The sequence below is a fragment of the Bidens hawaiensis genome, unplaced genomic scaffold, assembly GCF_021521415.1.
Source record: "Bidens hawaiensis isolate Kalapana, Puna unplaced genomic scaffold, B.hawaiensis_p1.1 tig00013771_1, whole genome shotgun sequence".
Classification (NCBI taxonomy): domain Eukaryota; kingdom Viridiplantae; phylum Streptophyta; class Magnoliopsida; order Asterales; family Asteraceae; genus Bidens; species Bidens hawaiensis.
This window is the reverse complement of record NW_027492176.1, coordinates 607,514-631,209: the sequence shown is the minus strand read 5'-3', so window position 1 is coordinate 631,209 and position 23,696 is coordinate 607,514. Positions and strand designations below refer to the sequence as shown.

General features: G+C 38.4%; 1 long non-coding RNA gene across 3 annotated transcripts in view; it reads right to left on the bottom strand.

The window, feature by feature from the left end:
- Positions 1–10,996, bottom strand: part of LOC143544873 (uncharacterized) — a 41,137-nt gene extending 30,141 nt beyond the window's left edge. Inside the window, exons 1-2 of one of the 3 annotated variants that reach the window (XR_013137325.1) lie at positions 10,433–10,996; positions 8,218–8,559 (exon numbers count right to left, since the gene is read on the bottom strand). This is a non-coding gene — a long non-coding RNA (uncharacterized LOC143544873). The remainder of the gene's footprint in view (positions 1–8,217; positions 8,560–10,432) is intronic. The other 2 variants (XR_013137326.1, XR_013137327.1) reach the window with 2 other exon arrangements.
- Between the last annotated feature and the right edge of the window lie 12,700 nt (positions 10,997–23,696).

The following is a 23,696-nucleotide window of genomic DNA, read 5'->3' as shown; positions in this document are numbered from 1 at the left end:
GAAGAAGGATTCGGGTAAATTTGATGAAAAGGCTATGGAAGGATATTTCTTGGGCTATGCGTCTCCAAAGAAAAGAGTATTTAATTTTACATCTGGCTGTGTTGAAGAATGGTACCATGTGGACTGTCAAAAGTACACAACTCTTCCACAAGGGAAAGGTCCAGACTGGATGTTTGACTACGATAGTTTATTTAATTCGTTTACTCCTTCGACTGATCACATCGATGAAGATCTGGTTAGAGCCTACTTTGAAGAACAATTGAACAATCCAATCTCTTCAAATACTAATGCAGATGAAGTTCAACCCGATCCTACAACTGAAGAATCTCAAGTTGTTCCTCCAGTTGTTATTGATAGTGTCTCTACCTCTTCCGATGATGATCAAGCTGAGATTCAAGTTATCGATCTTGATTGTGATAATGTCTCATCTCCCGAGTTGGGTGAACATTACACTAATTTATTTGACAATATTGTTGTTACTGAAAATCCTACTCTTCGGATTCATGGATATCATCAGGACAATATCATTGGAGAACTTGATCTGACGGATAATGACTTCAAACGAGGAACTGTTGACTGCACTTTATTTCATAAAACTGTTGGTGATGATCTTCTTCTAGTCCAGATTTATGTTGATGATATTATATTTGGGTCTACAAACGACACTTTATGTAAGGAGTTCGAGAAGTCCATGCAAACAAAGTTCGAAATGAGCTCGATGGGAGAGATGAATTTCTTTTTAGGGCTGCAGGTTCATCAATCTGATAAGGGAATCTTCATTCATCAGACTAAGTATGTGAACGACGTCTTGAGCCGATTCAAGATAACTGTCGGAAAAATCCCTTCAACTCCTCTTCCAGTGGGTCACAATTTATCACCGGATGAATTGGAGGATACCGTTGATCCGACCCTTTATCGTGCTATGATTGGTTCTCTAATGTATTTAACTGCTTCTCGACCCGACATAATGTTTGCTGTTTGTGTGTGTGCTAGGTACCAAGCTAGTCCCCGAGTGACTCACCTGGCAGCGGTCAAGGGTATTTTGCAATATCTACGGGGAAATCCTGACATCGGGTTATGGTACCCCAAAGATAATTCTTTCGATTTTACTGGCTATTCAGACTCAGATTATGTAGGATGCAAGATCAACTTCAAATCAACGACTGCAGGTTGTCAATTTTTAGGAAACCGGCTTGTTTCCTGGAAGTGTAAGAAGCAGACAACGGTCTCTACTTCAACCGCCGAAGCTGAATATGTTGCAGCCTCGAGTTGCTGTTCCCAGGTTCTGTGGATACAACAACATCTTCGCGACTACGGTTTGAAGTTTCTTAATACTCCCATCTTGATTGATAATTCTGCTGCTATAAGTATCACCAAGAATCCCGTACAACATTCTAAAACGAAACATATCGAGATTCGATATCATTTTATACGGGATTGCTATGAAAAGAAATTAATTGATCTTGAGAAAGTACACACAGATTTTCAAAAAGCCGATCTATTTACCAAAGCGTTTGATAAAACACGTTTTACTTTTTTGCTTGGTTTAAATGGATTGAAGACCCTTGCTGAGATCCTAAAATTAGGATAATTATCTTTTAATTGCTTTATAGATTTAGTCTTATTTTTTTATGTTTTAAATTTTAGGGGGTGAAAAGTATAGAAAATACAAAAAGAATGTGCTTTCGTCTGTATAGATAAAATACAAAAACATTAAAAAAGATTTTCAAAATTCAAAAATATTGTGATTTCTCTTCTTTAATGTTTTCCCTTTAAATATCTAGAAAAACCAAAAACTTTTTAAAATTTTTGAAAAACCAAAAAGAATGTGATTTATGTTTTTGTACAGAAAAATCTAAAAAAAAACCAAAAATATTGTGTTTTAAAGTTTGTACAGAGAAAAACCAAAAAGATTTTTAGATTATTTTCTCGCTGAAAATTATGTCAGTTATTTAAGTTTGTGAAACATGCCTGCATGTCTTGGTCCTATGATTTACTTGTGGATTGAAGGTTAGCCATTTATTTATTAACTTAAGTTAACTGGGGCGATTAAATTTATCTTTATTTTGTTTTTTATGCCCCTCAAAATATTGAGTTTTTGAAGCAAAAAGAGAAAATGATAGTACATTGATTATTTTGACCCCAAGTTCAGCAAAAAGTAAGCTTAAAAGACTGTGTGCTTAATTGCATTGGTGCATTGGTAGGTCTTAAAACAACCCAGTAGAGTAAAGTATGTGATATAAACATAAAGAAACGCCAAATTGAAAGGGGTGTTAGTCTCTAGCAAAAGTCTTGGTGAGGATGGCAGAAATGTAATAACCAGTCATACTCAAGCCTTATATTTGTTGTCACCCAAAAATCAAATAAAGCAAATAACAAGCGTTAAATTTCTGGATATTGTGAGTCTTTATGCGGTTTAACCATCTGGGTATTCATATGCATGAGTATTTCACTCGCTTTCTAGAGCAAACCCAAAGTCATTAAACTTGGTCACTACTGTACCTCGTACAATTTACATTACTGACTTGATCAAAATCCGCTGTTAGTCATACAAATTGTTCCTCCCTTGCGTGCGTCTTAATACCATTAAGAAACGGACCCCCGGGGATACAATGTATGTAAGCCGACAGATGGACTCGTGCATACTCACTCACAGTTAAGGAAACTTGATGCATTGCTCAAAATTTCTACAATTGGTATCAAAATTTTGATCAACAATATAATGGTTTAAGTCAAGTTGGGGTGATTTGGCAAAAATCAAACTACGCTTGAACCGAGATTAGAGGCTGATAATTTCTGATATTCTGTGCTCTAATTGAACTATTTAATCATATCACAAAAATACTTGAATGTGTGTTATTAGACTTATGTGGACAACAATACCAATGACTGAATTATCGTCAGTCATAATATCACTGAAATATAAAACTGTGATGGAAGGGCAATTTGGTCAATATGATTTTCTGCTCAAACTCGACAAAATTACAAAAATATGTACTGCTTTTGATAAAATCTTTGAAAAATACAAAAAGATTGTCTATTTTTAATAGTTCGGATATTTTTCTGTAAATACATTCTTTAATTCTTAAATGTTTACAAAATACCAAAAATAGTTTTGTAAACAAAATTTAAGTTATGTTTCAGAAATCTGAAACAATTTTAACGTATTTGGTTGTCGGGATATTAGGATTTCTCGATAATTTAACTTATTGATTTATTTCATTAATTTATTCATTTATTTATTTAATTTAAAATTAAATAAAAAGGGTTTAATTCGTTAAAATCCATTCGTTATTTGTGGATAACGAACTAGGTGATTCCTTAGCGAACTAGCATCTGGTTCGCTAACGTAATTCGCTTCCGTACTCTGTAACGAATCATCCCTTCGTTATACATATTTAACGAATCATGACACGAATCGTGTCTTGATTCGCTATCTTTAATTTAACGAATCACATTGTGATTCGCTAACATAAGGTAACGACTTGAGTTAGCGAATGGGCTAATTCGCTAATTTTAAAGTTAAGCGAATCGTCTGAATCGTGCAAGCTGTACCTAGGGTTTCGTGAATCGCTATATAAGACAAGATAACGAATAAGCATTTCACTGTTCGTCTTCTTTCTTCATTTTTAAGTAACTGTTCAAATTCTCTGATATTTTCGATTTTTAAAGTTGAACATTTCAAAGATCAATTTGAGTGACTAAGGTATACATGTGTTTGGCGATAGCATTTTCGTCAAAAACGACATTGATTTAACTGTTAAATTATGATATTTCAGGGGTTTAAGGGTTTTGAACTTTTGAAATTCATTTGTGTATAATTTATGTTATTAATTGTCTGATTTTGATATTATTTTGATCGGAATCACATTCCGATACCTTTGGTGAACTCTAATCATCTTTTGATTATTGTGCTGGGTTAATTATGATTATGTGTTCTTGATGGTCACTGTTGGTTCGTTGATCCTTAGGACACTTAGGTAATGAGTCTCAATCTCATTCACCTACATTAACGAAGGTGTTTCCGAGCTCAACGAGCTGATTATCGTGTTAGTTCAACGATGATTATGGCCAAATTGAATCTGGGTTTCGATATTGACTATTATTGTTCTTGACAATTTTGAGTTTGAGTTAGTAGAGTCAAAGAAAAAGTCATAATTTTGACCATTCGTTAGTCTTAGCGAATTGGAACTGTTTCGTGTCCAATTCGTTAAGATTTCATACGAACTAGCTTAGCGAATAAGTCGTAGTACGAATCAGAGTTTGATTCGCCTAATATATAACGAACTAGAATTTAGTTCGTTAAACTCATTTAGTGATTCGCTAGGCCCAGTTCGTTAAAATATTTACTTGATAGCGAATCGACTGATTCATTATCTTTGTATAACGAATCAGTGTGATTCTTAACGAATGATATTTAAAGATTAAAAAAAAATTAATTAATTAATTAAATTAATTTCTTAATTAAGGGATTTAAAAAAGTCTAATACGCGTAACTACATTTATCTTTTGAATTTATATGGTGATATCTATTCTCATATACGTTTTATCTATACAGTACATCATGGCTGAACAAGAACAATCACAGGAACAACCTCGTCAAGAACAACCACAAGGACAACCACCACAACAAGCTCAACAAGCTGAAATGGTCTTATTACCGTTCGATAAGAAGCACAACATCTGTGCTTATGTCGATCATGATGTGGCTGATTTAAGGACGTTCGGAGCGATGTTGAATTTCTTACGCCGTTCAAAGATACATTATGCAATCACTGCTAAACCTAAGGTGTATCTTAGTTTAATCAGGCAGTTCTGGAACACAGCGATATATGTTGAGGAAAATAATTGGGTTAAAGCTACAATTAATCAACTTCCGATCACGATTGATGTAGAGGTCAATCGTCGGGTACTTAAGTTTGACGATAGTGACGATTACCCGAGTGAGTTTGACAGAACGCTGGTCAGGGGTTTATTTACAAGATTAAATTATGGGGGTGATATTCGTCGGTCCATGTTGAACAAGAATGGGTTGTGTCCACCTTACAAGTACTTGTTGCATGTCTTGCTTCATTGCTTGAGTGGACGTCGCGGTGGTTTCGATGAATGTAGACTGAGCCTACAATCGGCGTTTGTTTCTTTAATTCTGAACAAGCCATTCAACTATTCAGAACTCATCTTTGATCATTTGAAAGAGCAAGTTCAGCAAAATCTACCATCAAAGAAGTTCTTGATGTATCCACGATTTCTACAATTAATTATTCAAGATTTGATACAGGATTTGGTGATTGATCGAACGTTGGTGAATGATGTTCTTGATATGGAACATATGAAAGCCGAAACGGTGCATCGGATGTTAATTTATCAAAAGGATAAGCCACATGACAAAAGGATGATTGGCCATATAATCAACCCTGATTATGTATGTCCTCCTAATGAGCGCTGGATCCATGATGATTCGGATTCTGAGCGTGAAGTGGGAGAAGGTGGGAACAATGATGGTGGGGATGATGATGGTAACGATGGTGATGATGGAGCTGGTGAGCGAGCTCTGAAAGAACAACAAGATGCAGTTGATGCTGCTCTAGCTGCCACCATAAAAGCTCAGCAAGAAAGAAAACGAAAGGGTAAGGCTGTAGCTACTGATGAGCCACCTAAGAAGCCCCGTGTGTCCTCTGGGGCTGGTGTAATTATTGGTGCACCACCACCTCGTCAATCAACTACTCAAAGCTCGGCGGTGCCGCTAACTACTAGCACCCCGATGCTCACATTAACAACGACGATAGGTGTCACATGAGAGGCTCGGCATAATTCCTTAAACGGCGTTGACCGAGATGCCGAGGCCTCCTGCTGTGCTGTCAACCGTTTCTTCCACAACTACAATGGGACCTCCTCCTCTGCCAACAACTACATTTCCTCCATCTCTGCCTAGTGATGTCTCTTTCATGAGAATCACTCGGCCTCAGGGTCCTATTCAACCAGTTCATCCATCTGTATACAATTTGTCACCTGGACGTCAAACAGAAATGCTGCTTAATCTGTTACACTTATATGAAAACCAAATGGCAGCTGACCGACTCAATCAAGAACGACTCATGGAGAATCAAAGAAAAATGATGAGTTACATTTCGTTTTGTCAGAAGGAGACCAAGTCGTTGCGTGCGATTGTTGAGTCTCAGGGGGGTGAAATTGAAAGAACAAGATGAGTTAATTTTACAATTAACATGTAAAGAAGATGCCCTCAAGAAACTCAAAAATGATGATGATGATCCTGAAGAGTCTGATGCAAGAGGTGAGCCTAAACAACCACATGGTTCATCCTCTGGTGCTGGGGTGAGTGGCGCTGATGATTCAAACAAACAGATAATTTCATTTCAAGATCCAACAGCGGCCAAGCCGATAGAGATGATTGAGGCTAACACGGTAATATTTATTGATGAATTGGGGATAGTTAGAAGTATGGTGAACAGAGATGAGATACAGATTGGTGAGTTTGTGGTTAGATCTTTGACAAGGGAGCAGATCTCGATTCTACTTGGGCTGAATGACGATCAGCTGACTACATTACAGACTGAGCTCGATGTCGAAGTGATCAATGAAGAAAAAATGGAAGATGATCCGTTATTTATGAATACGGACTTTATTTATGAGAACGGAGAGATTGAAATGGAGGATGTTACTGCTGAAGAGTACCCGGACTTGTATCAACACGCAAATGCTGATCAAGGTGCTCCGGTATTTCATGAAGACATAATTAAAGAAACTGAGGATGATTTGGAGAAGATTGTGCAGCGAACGGTTCCTTCACTCAAAGAAGTGACTGATGATGACATTGAAAGATGGTTCAAACGCCAGAAAGTGGGTAAGATCATCAGTGCTTTTCGGTATGTAGATAAAGAAAGAAAGGATACTGCTGCTGCTTGGATTGAGGCAAATCAAATGACTACCTTCAAGACAGTTTCTAAGCTACATGGTGACATTGTCTCCTGGCTCTATGATTCAGACCTGAAGGTATGTATTGTGAAATAGGAAAAAGGTGTGCAATATTACGAGAGGATAACGGATGTGTTAACATTACCGCGTTGGGATGTACGCACCCTCGTGAAACGTCCATTTATCAATCGTGGGGGCAACGGAACTGCTGAGTGGTTTCATCAACACTTACTGTTTGAGGTCAATCATGGCTTCAAGTTCTTCAAGCCCCAGGTCCCAAGACGTAAACGTTCTGATGAGATTGATCCGAGGACTGGCTGGAAGAAACTTGTTTTGAAAGTGAAGCCACCAAAGACAATGAAAAGAGTTCCTGTAAAGACAGTGCTGCAAGATATTTATCTGTCTTTCAACCGTTGGTACTATGACAATCGTACTGGCGAGGCCGTTATTGTTCGTGGTCAAGGACTACAGACTGAGCTCATCAAGATAATAGATCCGATGTGGTTGGTTAATTTATCAGAGACAGACAATGACGTGCTACACAGGAAGCAAATTTTGTTTGAACGCCAAGAAGATTACGACCTGGCTATGCAATTCCAACGTGTTGTTCGTGTATGCCATGAGCACGGGATTCATAGTTGCAGAGATTGGCAGACAAAGCGTTTCAAATAAGTTAAAGACAAAGAGCTCAAGACGAGGGGGTGTCTGTTAGTGCACGGTTTTGCGTCTCGAGTCTTTGTAATTATCGTTAAATGTTTATTTGATTATTTTAATGTAATATTTAATGTTTGTTTATCTAATTCGTTATGTCATGTCTAGTTCGCTAGGAATGTTAGCGAACTAAGACTAGTTCGTTAAGGTTAAGTCTAGTTCGCTAGGAATGTTAGCGAACTAGGACTTTATAATGTATTCCCTCCTGATTCGTTAGGGGATGTTAACGAATCAGGGGGTGGTTCGTTAAGTTAATTAAGTTATTTAACTAAGGGGAAGTTGGTTCGCTAGGGGATGTTAGCGAACCAGATCGTCTTCTATATATAGTGAACCACTGTTCACTTGTAAAAAAAAAGAAGTTTTTTTAGAGAACTAATATTATTCTGAAATAAGTTAAAGTATTCTCTCTCTCTCACAAGCTTCACGATTAATATTATTGATAATATATATTACATAACAATCAAACTAAGGTATAGAAAGAGTTAGATCCGTTTAATTAATATCAACATATAGATCTGGATTAGATCTGAGTTGTTGATTAGAACGAGTGTAAGTCAGGGGATCAAACAATACCGTCCCAGACTATCGCCCTGCTAAAGCAATAATCAAACACGTAGGTCATATGCCGCAACGATCCGCAAATCTCAGTGTGGTTTACCCAACATAGGGTCACTGTGCGTGGGGGTCTCCCAAATAGTACTATCCATACAAGCCTCCGGCCTATCCCCTCGGGCTAATGATTGTGTAAAAATTTGGGACAAAATTTAGCAGTAAAACACCCCGATAGTTCCATACCATATAAAAAGTTTAGGAGTATGTACTAGTTCCCAAAAATTTAAGTAAAAAGGGATTACACGCGAGACTCACCGAATTCTCCAAGTAAATCAACGACTAACTTCCCGGAAGTGATGGTTCCTATGGTAAATAACGAATTATAATACTTAACTCAACTAGTTTTAACCTCAATAAAGATCCAATGGTGAAACGAGTATTTAATTCTAAGCGTTGGCCCAAGTGTTAAGTTCCCGGTGGATAAAGTTACCTTTTATGGAAAGTTTACACTTATACAATTTATAATGTTGGTGATGTGTGTTCAAGTATTTAGTTTAACATCTAAATGTGTTAGATATCTCGTTTTACTTGACCGGGTTTTAATAAAGTTTCTATATTTAGAACGTTCGGGCCTTAGGTTCAGTTGCGGTTTACCGTACGACCATAAAAACAATGTAATTCATTCACATCAGTACCACGGTCACTTCTGGTTGGAAATGTCAGGCCTCGGGTTTTCAAAAGTTAACAGTACAGGTAGTTATCGGTGTTGTCGGTTTTTAACGACAAGCCTTTAAAATATGGTTTTCGTAAACAAATTCCCTTGTAATTAAAATTCCAAACTTCCAGAAATTAAGGTATACGAAAACATATTATTTTCAGATCTAAGATTTCAGAAAGTTTGGTGATGTAAGGACTTAGTTCCCGTATTTTTCGTTTATCATTCGTGTTGGTGAAAACCGGGTTTAAGACTTGGTTGAATTTTAGGAAAATAAGTAACACTAAAATTATAACTTTATTAAAACATACTTACTATAAAAAAAAATTAGAATGTTCATATCTTTGTATTTTTAAATCTGCCCGTTCGGTTTTAAACGAAACAACACTTCAAAGTTTGTAAACAGGCCTGTTTTGTAAATCCAACTTCCCTTAAACATTTCATAGCTTATATTTATCTTTTTAAAATTATAAGCTTCTGTTTTAAAGGTCCGGTTTTATAATATTCGGAAGTTACGGTTTAACTTGATACGTTGTTCCAAAAATACCCTTTTTAAACGAAAACCCACTTTTGGTCACCAAACCACTTAAGACCAGTTTTGATACATAAAAATAAGTTGGTTTTAAATTACATAGGTTTTAAAAACATAACCTTGGCTGTATTAATGCTAACGAACTCGGTTTCGGCCCGTTTAGCTTTTAGTTCGATTTTTAATGCGAGGTTTCGCGAAAGACAGATTTGGGCCAACTTATTATTTTTTTAAAATATCATTTTTAAAGCTGTACAATAATGTCATAATCTTATTTAGGTTTACGAGCTTATTTCTTAGTTAAACGAGTTATAAAATACGGGTTTTATAAAGGTTTTTAATATACGGTTGATGTTACTTTCCGGGGCTGAACTTGTGCAGGTTACTGGGATTATTTTTACTGTTTTATACTTCTAGAAATTATGTTAAAATTCAGAAGTTAAAATGGTCTCTTATCGGTGCGGTTTTCAAACTAGTTTATCTATTAAACGAGTTACCGGACGGTTTATTGTTAGCTTTTGGGTTTCATTCTATTCCAGGTTTAAAAACAAAAATAAAATACTTTTAAACTTCTGGAACTTGTGCTAACAGTTCAGAATTTACAAATCACATATTTGCTCGGTTTTCGAACTAGTTTGACTTTAAACGAGTAACCGAATGGCCATTATTTTGGCCACGGTTTTGGGACTGCATGACATGTGATTTTAAAGGTTCAGACCAGTGATAGATTCTGCAGATTCTGGTTATTATGCAAACGAAGTTTTAAGATTCGGTTTCTTGGCCCGTTTTGTTTAAAAACAAGGTTTTTGTTTATAAATTTCGAACTTATTCAGAAAGTTAATTTACTAATGCTCTAAATCAGATTTATTAATATGTTTAGATAAATTTTAAGCAAATTTATTTACTTATTCGTTCTCGGTTTAACATGCGGGTTTAACATGGAGCCAAATCTTAGAATCTTATACAAACAAAACGAGTACGGGTTGTGATACCTGGTGCACACTAGGGATTTCACGAGTAGCTCGTTCTCGCCTTTGGGCTGGTTCCACGAGCAGTAGCGAGAGACAACAAAGGTTAGGGCTACAGTATTTGACCAGGGAATTAGAAACAATCAGGTTTTAGGATCATTAGAATAGAATGAGGCATATCAACGAATTACCGGTCTTTTATCTCGGGCAGAATTCACGAATACAAAGCTTGGGCTGCAGATTTCCTTGGTGTTTCTTGGCTGTTACAGAGAGAGAACAGGGAGTTATGGGGATTGCAAGAAGTGAAGTTTGATATTGATTATAAAGACTGAGATGGAGATTTGGTACAGAGGATTTGTTGGTTTGTGAATCCATGCAATGACTCTTATTGGTGCTGCAGAGGAAACATGAATGGAGGACAAAGAAGAAGGTGTTCAGGGTCTTCATTGGTGCAAAAGATCTGATCAGGATTTTGATGATATATTATATTTTGTTATGTATTATTATTTTTTTTTTATTTGTATATAATTAGTTAAAGTAAAAGAGTTTTAATTATTATAACAACATAGGTCATGGTAGTTTATGATGTGTCTCAAATCTCATGTTTCAGTTTAGCCCTATATTTGGGGTTGTCACATGTTTGTACTTAGTTCTAGCTATTGGGCTTGGGTTTTGGGTGCATATGTAAACTGAGAACACTCTTGTGTTCTCGGTGGGCTTTTTGGAGTTTGGGCCGGCCTTTTGGTTGTTATCCCTATATATAGAGATGTGATGTATAGGGTTATGGTTGTTCATTCTTATTATTCCCAAGTATTGTAAGTGCTTAAGCACCCGACGTATTCAATAATGTACGTGTGTTTTGAAGCAATCCCGTGTTACTTTTACAGTTCTTATTCGTGTTCTTGAATCACCGAGTGTTGGTATTCCGCACCGAGTGTTGGTACTCATTTAGTTGATATCATATTGCAGTGATCCAGATTCGGGACTTACAATTGGTATCAGAGCCTTTGACGAATTCAGACTCGTTATTGTGATATTAACATATTCAAGATATTGATTTGGTGGTGGCTGCGTTGGTTTTTCCGGTGAAAAGGGTGATCGGAGAAGAAAGAGCTATTTTTGGGAGAATATGGACTTTGGTTTGGAAATCAAATCAAACTCCCAAATTCTCGGAAGTTTGTTGCTGCCAAAATCCAGAAGATTTGGAGATTTCGGCCAAAACCCAGAAAGTTTAGAGTTTTTGGCAAGGATCAGATTGTGGCCAAGCTTAGTTTTCGGCTTCACATTCCTATCCAAGCTTAGTTCTCGGCTCTCATTGATTCTCGGTTTACATTAGTTTTCAGTTTACACTGTTCTCGGTCAAAGACTTGGTCAACAAGCTCTGTTTTCGGTTAACAGCTTGTCAACATATCGAGTTCTCGGTCAAGGGCAGTTTTCGGTCAAGAAATTGGTCAACAAGAGTGGTTTTCGGCTTAGTTCTCGGTTAACTTTACGTTCTCGGTCAACATATCTCAGTGTGCTCAGCCCAGACTGTTAGTTTGAGCTTGCCTTCTTGGACTTAGATATTGGACTAAATTTTTAATTGGACCTAAAATCAAACTCTAATAAATTTGAAATGGCACAATTAACCAATGGCAGCAATTCAACCAACTCGTCACTTCACCAAGAACTTGATTCCATCATGGGCACCGCTACTCGCATACCCCGTCTGTTATCCCACGAGGGGTTCAGTGAGGGGAAATTCTGTTTCGAACATTATGCTAAAATGAAAGATTTAAAGATTTGGAAAAGTATCGTGAGGGGACCTCAAAGGATCACCTATCAAAGGGATGGTTCAACTGAGGTTCTTGTGAAACCAGTTGCTCAATACGATGATGATGACTTTGAAAAAGTTGAAGAATATTAGAAAGCTTTATCACCTCTAACCATGGCACTCTCACCCGAGATTGCTCTCCAGTTTAGAGAGCTCCAATCAGCTAAGGAGTTGTGGGCTGCACTGATAGAAGTTTATGAGGGTAATGAGGATATGAAGAGAAGTCGCCAGGATTTGTTACGACAAAAGTTTAATATGTTCAATCATGTTCTGGGAGAGACATTGGAATATCAACTTCAGAGGTTTATATCCCTCGTAACTGAAATGAGAACCGCTGGGATTTTTCTACAAACCTCAGAAATTAACAAGTTAGTAAACTCTCTGCTGAAAAATTGAGACATGAATGTTGCAGTTATCAAAAAGACCAAAGATCTTAATAGAATGAGCATGACTGAAATGATTGCCACCAATAAAGCATGCGATATGGATGATAAACAACGAGCAATAAATCATGCGAGTTCCTATAGTGTTGCTGGTTATAACGTTGCTTTTAATAGTGCCCTCATGTCTCAAGATAGCTTCTTACTATTCAAACCCACTCAACAACCACAGGGAAATTTTCAGATGTTTTCGTCCACCCTCGGTCAATCATCATCATCAAACTCACCTAATCCAGCTCCAGTATTTTTCACCAAATCTGCTCAGTCTACAAATGATTTAGCTAAATCCACTTCTAGTCCAAACCCCAGTCAAATTCCCTCCATACCTAAGGAAACTCAAGAGAATATCGCTCTAATGGCGGGTTTTATGAACTGCTATCACGCTTTTCTGGCCGGAGACTTGGATCAACTGGTGGTTACTGTTGAATTAGATCAAATTCATCCCGATGATGTTGAAGAAATGGACATCTCGTGTCAAATTGCCATGGCAGTCTTTCGTGCAAAGAAATTTACCAAGAGGACGGGTAGAAATAACTGGAACATGCCAAATAATCAAAAGGTGGGTTTTTACAAAGAAACTCTCAGGTGCTACAACTGTCACGAGCCGGGTCATTTTGCTCGTGAATGCACTAATCCAGCTAAGGATGGGAATACGGAAAGGGCCTTGGTTCCAGTTGGGAATGCTCGGGGTGAAGCTGGAGGTAGTTCTGGAAATGGTAAAAGAGGTATGTTTGCTCAAACGTTCTCATGGAAAGGTCAGATGGCTGCGTCGAATTGGAAATCAAACTACTAATTTCACAACAGTTGAGGAATCTGAAGAGGAGAACACTGATGAGGAGAAGGTCAAGGAGCTCCAGTTTGCATACATGGCGTTCACTTCTCCGGATTCATCTGAGGTACGTTTTCAACCATGTTCTTTAAATTGTGGTGAGAAGATAGAAATGTATCAACTTCATAATGATAGTCTAATCAGAGATATGGAAAGAATAAAATCTGAAAATTTCAAACTTAAGAAAAATGAAAAGGGTTTTCTAGAAAAAATAGAATCTCTTAACAAAGACATTAAAAAGAGTTGTCACCATCTAAATGCCATACAAGAAATCGCTGAGTTGACTGCTAAATTGGAGGCCTCTAAGTCTGAAATTATAAGTTTAACTAGCAAGTTTGAAAAGGCTGAACTTGATTTTAAGAAATTCGATGGTTCCAGTAAAGTTGTCAACTCAATGATTGAAAATCAACTACGGTGGAAAGAAATTGAAGGTGAGGGGAAAGGATTCAGTCAAGTTCCCCCATCATACAACCACAATTATTTCCCCACTCCTGTAACTAAAGAACAGGAAGAAAAGATAAAGAACATGAAATATGGTAAACAAGATAAGGATGATGGGACCGGCTCTGCAAATACTGGTCCATCCATCTCAAGTATGAACGATTCTAATGTGTCTACTTCATGTGCAGAAAAAATAATTGTGAAGGAGTGGACTGATGAGGATGACGACCCTAGCTTTGATTTTGATAATAATTTTATTTCTAATGTTTCTTTAGAACTTCCTGTTTTGAATTCTGTTATTCCGACTGTTTGTGTGGGCTCTGTTTTAAAGAGCAAGGATACTTGTGTGATTGATTCGATTGAAACCTCAAACTTTAATAATGTGATTTCTGATAAAACCAAAATCTCAAAAAATTCAAAAACATCAGAAAAATATGTTGCACCTAAGTTTGTCAAGGAGGGATGCTCTAATGACAAACAAGGTGATAAGTTCAAAAAGGAAAATGTGAAATCTCGCAAATCTAAACAGACTGGTCCACACAACCAGTCCAGACAAGGAGCTGACCAGAGTGAATTTTTCATAAAACGTCAGACATGTTTTAACTGTGGCACTCCTGGTCATATTGCCAGAAACTGTCCACATCGACCGTACATTCCATACTACGGATTTTATCAAAGGAATATGCCATATGTGCCACATAATGCATATAGGCAAGGGCTTAGACATTATTCGGCTAGTTCCTTTGACGATGATTGGAATCGAAACAAATCTGGCAGGTTTAGTCCTCATCAGACCAAACCCATCATGATCAAAATATGGGTTAGTAAGGGTGTTTCAAGTTCAAAATTTCATATAAACACTAACACTAGACCTAAACAGGAGAAGAAGACGGTTTCATCTAATCATTATACGTCTAAAACACCGGAGATCATGGCAACCATTCGTACTTATAAATCCAAATCTTACAGACATAAATGGTTACCTAAGTCTCCGGCGAAAGCATCAAATCATTCTATTTTTTATGATTAAAAGGATATGTCATGGCAGTCAGTGTCGATCATAGATGAGTTAGGGTCACCCAGTGTAAGAATGGATTGGGTACCAAAATCTAATTAATCCCGCGCTTCGTGCAGGGTCAGCTATGGAGGAATATCATCAGACCTTGGTATGTTGATAGTGGCTGTTCCAGGCACATGACAGGGGACATCACCCAACTACACGACATTCATACTTTTAATGGTGGGTATGTGTCCTTTGCGGGAGGAGAGAAAGGAAAGATCACTCAAAAGGGTACTGTAAGTAACGGTGTGTTGAAGTTTGAAAATGTTAATTTTGTTCCAGAATTGAAGCACAGTATTTTAAGCGTGTCGCAAATTTGTGACAAAGATTTTTCAACTCATATTACTAAAAAGGAGTGCTTGATTCTGAAACCTAGTATAATCATACCAGAAGAATGGATTCTTGTTCGATCACAACGAAAAGATAATGCTTATGTGATCGACATGAATAAGAATGTTCCTGACGAAATTACCTGTTTATTCTCAAAAGTGTCAGAACATAATGCGATGCTTTGGCATCGTAGGCTTGGTCATGCAAATACTAAAAACCTGAATCGTCTTGCTAAAAACAATCTAGTGCGTGGTTTACCAATCAAAGACTTTGTGACTTTTGAAAAATGTGTGGCTTGCGCTTTGGGAAAACATCATCGAAAATCTCATAAGCCTAAGTTAAATAATACCATCTCGTCAGTCTTCCAATTACTTCATATGGACCTCTTTGGGCCGGTTCATGTTTTATGCTTGTCTCGTAGTTCTTATTGTCTCGTTATTACTGATGATTACTCACGTTTTACATTGGTGTTTTTCTTGTCAAATAAGAGCGAAACTGCAGATCTGATCAAGAAGTTTGTGGTATTAATGGAGAATCAACTAAACCTAAAGCTGAAAGGAATCAGGTGTGACAATGGAACGAAATTCAAGAATGCAGTTCTAAATCATTTTTGCTCAGAAAAGGGGGTGCTTCGTCAGTACAGCGCTCCAAGGACACCGCAACAAAATGGTGTCGCTGAAAGAGGAAACAGAACCTTGATCGAGGCAGCGAGAACGATGCTATGTGACTCCAAACTGCCATTGTTTTTCTGGGCCGAAGCCATCAATACAGCCTGTTATGTCCAGAACCGGGTGATAATCAATAAGTCCAAGATGAAGACTCCGTATGAGATCGTTTATGGTCATTGTTTTGGAAAAAAATACGCTAAGGATCAAGTATCCAAATTCGTAAAAGTGAGGTATAGTGCTAACACGATAATGATGAGTGTGTAATCGTAATCTTGGTGAACACAATGATTTGATCACGAGGGAAAAAGCCCTTAGTTACGATAATCTTACTTCGGTCAAAACTTAACAAGGCAATCTTTGATAAAATGACTTTGGTCAAGGATTAACAAGATAATCTTTGGTCGAATCACTTTGGTCAATGATCAACGAGGTAAACTTTGGTCGGATAGTACGTGACTATAGTAATCTTCGGCACAAAAAACCCTCGGATGGTGAAAACTATCACCGTCAATTTTATTAATATGAAAAATAAGGATACAAGGTTGGAGATTATGATCAATGATACAATATTTACTAAGTGTGTGTGTGTGTATTGTTGTTGTATTCGCAGTGGATTGTGGGTATTGGGGATGTGTTTCCTAGCTGATCATAACCTCTATTTATACATAAATGGTAATAACTCTAAGGAGTTATGAATAATAAAGATTATTAACTAATAATCCTTAAAAATCCGCCATTGCCGTCAATATAACTCTTTCCTTAATTATCCACACGTTTATTAATTTGATGGCGAGATTATAGCTTTGACTTGGTCATTAGCCGTTGTACCTACCTAAAATATCAACATAATAAAGGAAAATCGTTAATAAGTAATTAGTACTGAGGATTACTGATCCTGACAGGATCTGCAACATATTCTAAGGATAACTGATCCATATTATATGCCAACATATCCACGGTGTCAAATTTCCGTTCACTAACAATTGCCCCCAAAATGGCGGTTGTGATAAGATCACAGCTGTCATTTTGCCTTTGAAATCAGACTTCCTCCAAAACAGATGAGATTTGACAAGCTGGATATAATAATGAAGTTTCATTGGGAACTTTCCTTCCGGCTTTATATCCAACACTATTAAGTTACCATAAGTGTTGATCCTTCTGTTATCCTTGTAATTGAACTTAGGATACCTAATGCAAATAACTTATGATATTAACTGGGATTAAACCCAACAAACTGGGGACAAGCCAAATAAACTGGGGACAAGCCCGTGCAACTGAGGACAAGCCCGTGTAACTGGGGACAAGCCCGTGAACTGGGGACAAGCCCAAAAACTGGGGACAAGCCCTAACTAGGGACTGGCACAAAGATACGGATGTTAACTGGGGACTCGCCCAAACCGGGATTTAGCCCAAACGTGAGATAACGTGAAAACGTTATAAACCGGTGGTATGGTACGTCTACCATAAATCGTAGGATCCTCCATGTATCCGAAGACAACGAAATTGTCAGCCACTAAGCGTGTACTGGTCCCGCTGCCTCGGACTATACGTTGGATAGCGTGCGCTCTAGGCGAGAGTGTAGAAACTCTAATTTATTAGAAAGGTGAAAACCTTTAAACCTTAGGGGATATGACCATCGGGGTTCATATCCAATCGTGGGCTAGGCCAAGGGAAATAGTAAAGTACCTTAAATTTAAAGGAGAGTTGGCCAACCTCTTAAACATTGAACCTCTTATTGAAATCTGCATTGCTATTTAAAACTTGGAAAAAGACAAACGTTAAAAATATATTATCCTTATATTAATAAGAATCTGAAATGAATAAGTGATCGGATAGATATTACCAATTTTAGGATCCCTGATCCTTCAGATAATACTTGATTTTGATTAGAAAAAGTATTTCCTGATATGAATAGCATTCCATGCTCTAGGTAACCTGTTGCCTTCTATAGTCAGCAGGTGATATGCCCCCTTTCCGGCTTCTGACTCGATCAAGTAGGGGCCTTCCCACTTAGGTGCTAGCTTTCCATCCACTGGGTTGGTTGTATTTTGGAAGGCTTTCCTCAAAACTAGATCTCCTTCTTGAAATCTTCAAATCCTGATATTCTTGTTGTATGCCCCGGCTACCCTTTGTTGATATGCAGTTATTCTGATCTTAGCTAGGTCTCTGAGCTCATTAAGGGTATCCAGATCTTGGAGAAGGATTTCTTTGTTGGCTTGAGGATCACGGATGCTTGTTCTGGCAGTAGGAACCACCATCTCCGTAGGGATTACAGCTTCTAAGCCAAACACCAATGAGAAGGGTGTTTGACCTGTTGCATTCTTTGGTGTTGTTCTGTCAGCCCAAAGAACATATGGTAGCTCTTCGGCCCACTTTCCTTTCTTGGATCCTAGTTTCTTCTTCAAGTTGTTGATAATAATCTTGTTACTTACCATTAGCTTGAGGATGAATTGGTGTGGAGGTAATCATCTTAATGCCCAACTGTCACAAAAGTTAGTGATTATTTTCCCGATAAACTGGGAACCATTGTCACAAATAATTTCTTAAGGGATACAAAATCTAGTAATAATATTTATTTTAATGAAGGATATCACCTCTTTTTCGCGGACTTGAACGAAAGCTTCTGCTTCTATCCACTTTGAAAAGTAATCAGTCATTGCAAGCATGAATACTTTTCCTCCTGGCGCTTTAGGTAGCTTACCCACGATATCCATGCCCCACTTCATGAAAGGCCCTGATAAGGATATATGATACATAGGCTCTGCTGGTTGATGCAGAATATTGCCATGTCTTTGACATGAATCACACTTCTTTGAGTACTCAATGGCGTCTCTCTTCATGGTAGGCCAGAAGTATCCTCTTCTCAGAATCCTAGAGAATAGGGCTCTACCTCCGGTATGATTACCGCAATCTCCTTCGTGATAGTCTTTAAGCACCTCTTGAATTTCAGGATCTTCGATACATCTTAAGTATGGACCTGCAAGAGATTTCCTATACAGAATATTATTTAATAAAATGTATTGTGATACCTTAAGTTTGAAGGAGTTAGGATTCTCTGTGGCTGGAATTTCTCCATTTTGAATGAACTTCTTGATCGGGAGGATCCAAGATCCTTGATTACTTGAGGATAATGGATCCAAAGGCACAATATCTTTGTCAGTTGTTATCTTCCCAACTTCTTGTTCTCCTATTGCTGGTGAGAGTACATGGATAATTGTGATCTTCGTATCTTCTGGAATCTTCAATGATGAAACTAAATTAACTAAAGCATCTGCCCCAGCATTCTTTTCTATTGGTACATGTATAATACTAAAAGAATCGAAGAACTTTGATAGTTCCTTCACAAAATCTAGATATTTGATTAGTTTTTCACCTTTAACAACATATGAGCCATTAAAGTGGTTAGTCATCAATAACGAATCTACATATACTTGAAGATACCTGGTCCTCATGTGTTTAGCTAATTGCAAACCTGCGATCAGAGCTCCGTATTCCGATTCATTATTGGTGGCTTGGAATGCACACGCAATGGACTGGGGTATTATGTCCCCCTGTGGCCATTTTAGTAGGACACCCAATCCTGTTCCTCTTATGGATGCTCCATCAGTAAAGAGGATCCAAGGATCCTTGGTTTCTTCCGGTTTTTGAACCTCCAAATCAGCCTCCTCTTGTATGTTATTACTGAAATCAGCCACAAAGTTTGCAAGTGCTTGTGACTTAATGGCTGTTATGGGCTCATACTGAATATCATATGGACTCAATTTCACAGCCCATTTGGCCATCCTTTCTGACAATTCTGGTTTTCTAAGCACATTCTTAACAGGATAATTAGTTCTTAAAATAATAGTATGTGTTTCAAAATAGTGTCTCAACTTGGTTGAGGCCATAATCAAAGCAAGAATTAATTTTTCAAGGTGAGAATACGTGATCTCTGCATCTAACAGGCTTTTACTTACATAATATACCGTGTGCTGTTGTCCTTCATGATACTTGGCCAGAACAACACTGATTGCATTACCTGACACAGCTAAGTACAGAGACAGCGGCTCATCATCTATTGCCTTCATCAAAGCAGGCGCTGAGGATAGATAATACTTAAGAACCTTTAGTGCATATTCATGCCTTTGAGTCCATTCAAACTTTTTATTTTCCCTCAAGATATCATAGAAGTCTTTGCACTTCTCTGAGGATCTGGAAATGAATATGTTGAGAGCAGCTATTCTTCCCGTCAGTCTTTGGACATCTTTAGCATTCGCAGGAGACTTTAAATTAATGATGGCTTCTATCTGCTCGGGGCTCGCTTCTATTCCCCTTTTGGTCACCATGTATCCTAGAAACTTTCCATCCTTAACACCAAAATGGCATTTTGACGGGTTCAGTTTCATGTTATATTGGTCAAGGATATTGAATGCTTCTTCAAGATCTCTGAGGTGATACTCGGCCCTCTTCGACTTCACTACCATGTCATCTATTTACACTTCCATGGTTTTGCCTAACTGATCCTTGAACATCATATTGACCAATCTTTGATATGTTGCCCCTGCATTTCTTAGTCCGAACGGCATAGCAATATAACAATATATGACGGTAGGAGTCATGAATGCTGTATCCACTTGAACAGATGGTTCCATCTGAATTTTTTGAAATCCAGAGGAAGCATCCATAAAGGTAAGCATCTCATGCCCTTCCGTTGCATCCACCATGGAGTCTATATGTGGTGACGGGAAAGGATCCTTGGGGCATGCCTTGTTTAAATCGGTAAAATCGACACACACCCTCCACTTTCCATTCTTTTTAAAAACAACAACCACATTAGCCAACCATCGAGGATACTTAACCTCTCTGATCATACATGCCTTAAGAAGTTTTTCAACTTCTCCTTGTATGATCGCGTTCCTCTCAGGAGCGAATTTCTTTCGCTTCTGATGGACGGGTTTAATAGAATAATCTAGGCCCAACTTACGAGTAATTACCTCCTTAGAAATACCAGTCATGTCTGAATGTCTGAATGCAAACGTGGATTTTCGTCGCATTAGGAAGGATACTATATCCTCCTCGATCTTGTCAGGGATACAGGATCCTAGGAACACCTTCATGTCTAGATTTTCAGGATCTAAAGATACTTGTTTTACATCTCGCTCCCGAGCTTCGAGCACATCCCTAGGATGTTGCTGTAATTTCTATGCTACCGTTTGTTTAGCTGTCGGCTTCATTGATGAAGAATAATAATTCTTGGCTTCCACTTGGTCATCATATATCCTTACTACTCCCCAAGGAGTTGGTAGTTTGATGCACTGATGGTAAGTAGAGGCTACAGCCTTCATTCCATGTATCCAAGGCCTGCCAAGAATAACGTTGCAACAAGAAAGACTGTCAATAACACAAAACTTTTGGTAAGAGTTTAACCCTTCGATGTATATTGGAAGTTTGATGTCCCCCAATGTTTTCTTAGTTTCACCACTGAAACCCACTAGCACCGACGTTCTCGGGACGATTTCCGAGTCTGGGATGTTCATTTTCTGTAGTACGTCATATTGGATGATGTTGACCGAGCTTCCACCATCGACTAGGATCCTGCGCACATAATGGTTAGCAATAAATAAAGTTACAATCAAACCGTTGTGGTGAGGATCCTGGATGCTTGTCTTATCTTCTTCATCAAAGAAGATTCTCTTTTCAGTCGTCAAAGTAGTGGATATGGCTGGTCGGTCTCCGTTCTCCAACTTTGTTTCTTTGGCGTGTCTTTTTGCTGAGGAGAAAGAAGTACCGCATATATCTGAGCCACCGGAGATGAAGTTGATTACTTGTGCGTCTGGTGCGGGCGGAGTTGCTTTCTGTGGTACATCTTCAGGATCCTGGATCCTAAGACTTTTTTCTTCCCAAGAGCTCTTTGAAATGACCCTTGCTCAGGAGGTATCCAAATTCCCTCCTTAAACTAATACAACCTTCTGTCTGATGCCCAAACTCTTCATGGAATGCACACCACTTGGATTTGTCTTTGAAGGATGTTGTTTTCTCATTTTTTTCGAGGCCACCTCGCTTTCTCTCCAAGATCCTTCATGGCACAAATCAAACCATAGGTATCAACAGATAAGCAATACTCAGAAATACTTGGGTAGTCCTCATCGTCTTCTCCTTCTTCAACTGCCCGAACAGTTTAATTGTTGAATTTGGAGTACGACTTTGATTCGTTGTTCCTGAATGAGGATCCTTGTTTCTGGTTAGGTGACTCTTGTTTCGTTGGAGCTCCTAACCACTCTTGGATCTTCTTGTCATCTTCTAGTCTTATAAATCTGAGTGCCTGTTTCTGACTTTATCTAAAGTCCTGCATGGAGTCATTACAAGATCATCATAAAATGGGGAGCCCCTCTGAAGTCCCATCTTGAATGCTTCAACAGTCGTAGCCATATCAAGACTAGGGATCTCTAGGGCTTCCCTGCCAAATCTTGTAACAAAATCCCTAAGGGACTCATTATAAGGTTGGACAACTCTATACAAATCACTAGTTAACCTCTCAAATTTCCTACTACAAGAAAATTGGTTGTTGAACAAGTTAACTAAATGCGAAAAAGAAGTAACTGAATAGGGAGGAAGACTTAGAAGCCATTTAAGGGCAAATCCTGTTAGTGTGGATCTGAAACCCTTGCATAGACATGTTTCCTTGAGTCTTTCAGGAATTGGATTGATCTCCATCCTCTCCCTATATTGAGCCACGTGCTCTTCGGGATCAGTTGTCCCATCATACACCTTCATGTTGGGGGTCTGAAATCGTTTTGGGACTTCAGCATCATAAATAGGTGGGGCAAATCTGGACAACTTGTGGCTTCCTTCTGGTATTTCAGGGATTGGACGGACCACTCCTGGCATGCTGGATATCATATCCTTAAGCTTCTGAAGTTCCTTAGCCATAGCTTGGTTGATGCATGTATCCTGCATAGAGCCAAGGTTAGTGTCTAAAGATATATGATTATACATGTTACCTCTCGGTTGATTGAACGTTGGCATTCCAGAAGTGTAGTTAAGATAAGAGGCATCTGCTACAGTAGCAGGTCCACTAGAGGCAATGGTCTGCATGGGGATGATGTCCCCTTCATGGACCTCTGAAGACCTTTGATGGTGAATTCCTGAGGATCATTGATTCTGCCAGAAGGATCCTTGAGGTTGGGAGCTGAAGGATCCTTGAAGATACAACCCAGAGGATCTTGGTTGAAGGATGGATGATCCTTGCTGAAAGAACGAGGATCCTTGAATTTGTTGACCCATGGACCCTTTTTGAAAGATAGATGATCCTGGCCGAAAGAACAAGGATCCTTGAGTTTGTTGACCCACGGACCCTGGTTGAAGGATGAATGATCCTTGCTGAATGAACGAGGATCCTTGAGTTTGTTGACCCACGGACCCTGGTTGAAGGATGGATAATCCTTCCTGAAGGATCGAGGATCCTTGAGTATGTTGAGCCACGGATCCTGGAGTAGTGAAATCCAGCACCCTAGGCATCAAAGGAGTCTGATCCTCTGCAGGCCTCTTTCTTTTCTTGAGATCTTCAATTTCATGTAGGATCCTCTGGTTGGTTTTGTTCTGCTGCTCCATGTATGCCTTAACCTGTGAAAACATAGAAGAAACATCATTGTTAGAATTAACCACCGAAGTGGCAGCAGTGCTCTTTGAGCTCTAGAAGACTGGAATTTGTGTCTTGTTTCCAGCAGC